Source organism: Egretta garzetta, unplaced genomic scaffold (genome assembly GCF_000687185.1).
Source record: "Egretta garzetta isolate BGI_Z169 unplaced genomic scaffold, ASM68718v1 scaffold93, whole genome shotgun sequence".
Classification (NCBI taxonomy): domain Eukaryota; kingdom Metazoa; phylum Chordata; class Aves; order Pelecaniformes; family Ardeidae; genus Egretta; species Egretta garzetta.
Window position 1 is genome coordinate 397,723 of NW_009259034.1, and position 869 is coordinate 398,591.

The following is an 869-nucleotide window of genomic DNA, read 5'->3' on the forward strand; positions in this document are numbered from 1 at the left end:
TCACGGCTTCGGTTAAGCATGGGCTGGCTTTGTCCCCCCCGCTGTCAAAAACCCCCTGCGTTTTTTGACGTGATAGACGGCAGCAGGTCAGAAATACCAGGCGAATCCCTCTGAGCTGATGGGTTCCTCACTCAGATAGGCCGTGCCATCTCCTCGGGTGCTTTCCCAGCCTGGCACGTCAATGTGGATGAAAATCCCAAGGAGAAACCTCTGGAGAGAAAGCCACGTGCTCCTCTAAAGCCTTAACATTTCAGTGCATCGCTGGCGGGTCGGTCGCCCGCTTCTGCTTCTTTGCTGGCGAAAGAAGAGGGGAAAAAAAAAAATAAAAATAGAGCATGCATGTGTCTTGGGCTGTTCTGACATCTGGGTGGCCAAGGCCATCTGATCTCCTCTCCTCAAAGGCTCAGAGAGGCTGGAGATGTGTGGTGGCCAGCCCTGGGTATCTGGGGCCATCTGCATTTGTCCCACAGGAAAAAAAAAAGGGTTTTGTTATCCCCATGCCATAAGCCAGGCCGTGAAATGGCCTCAAGTTGTGCCAGGGCAGGGTGAGGTTGGCCATGGGGAACAATTCCTTCCCCTTGGGGCTGTCAGGGGCTGGAAGGGGCTGCCCAGGGAAGGGGTCGAGTCCCCAGCCCTGGGGGGATTTAACAGCCGGGGGATGAGGTGCTGAGGGCCAGGGTTTGGGGGTGGGATGGCAGGGGTAGGGGAACGGTTGGGCTAGGGGAGCTTAAAGGGCTTTTCCAACCTAAATGATTCCGTGATAACAAGCACTGAGTGTGTCTGTAAGGACACAGCTGGGGGTGGATGGAGTAGACAATTAAAAGAAAAAGAGGGGGGAAGGAAAAAAGGGGGAAAAAGGGGAGGGGGGG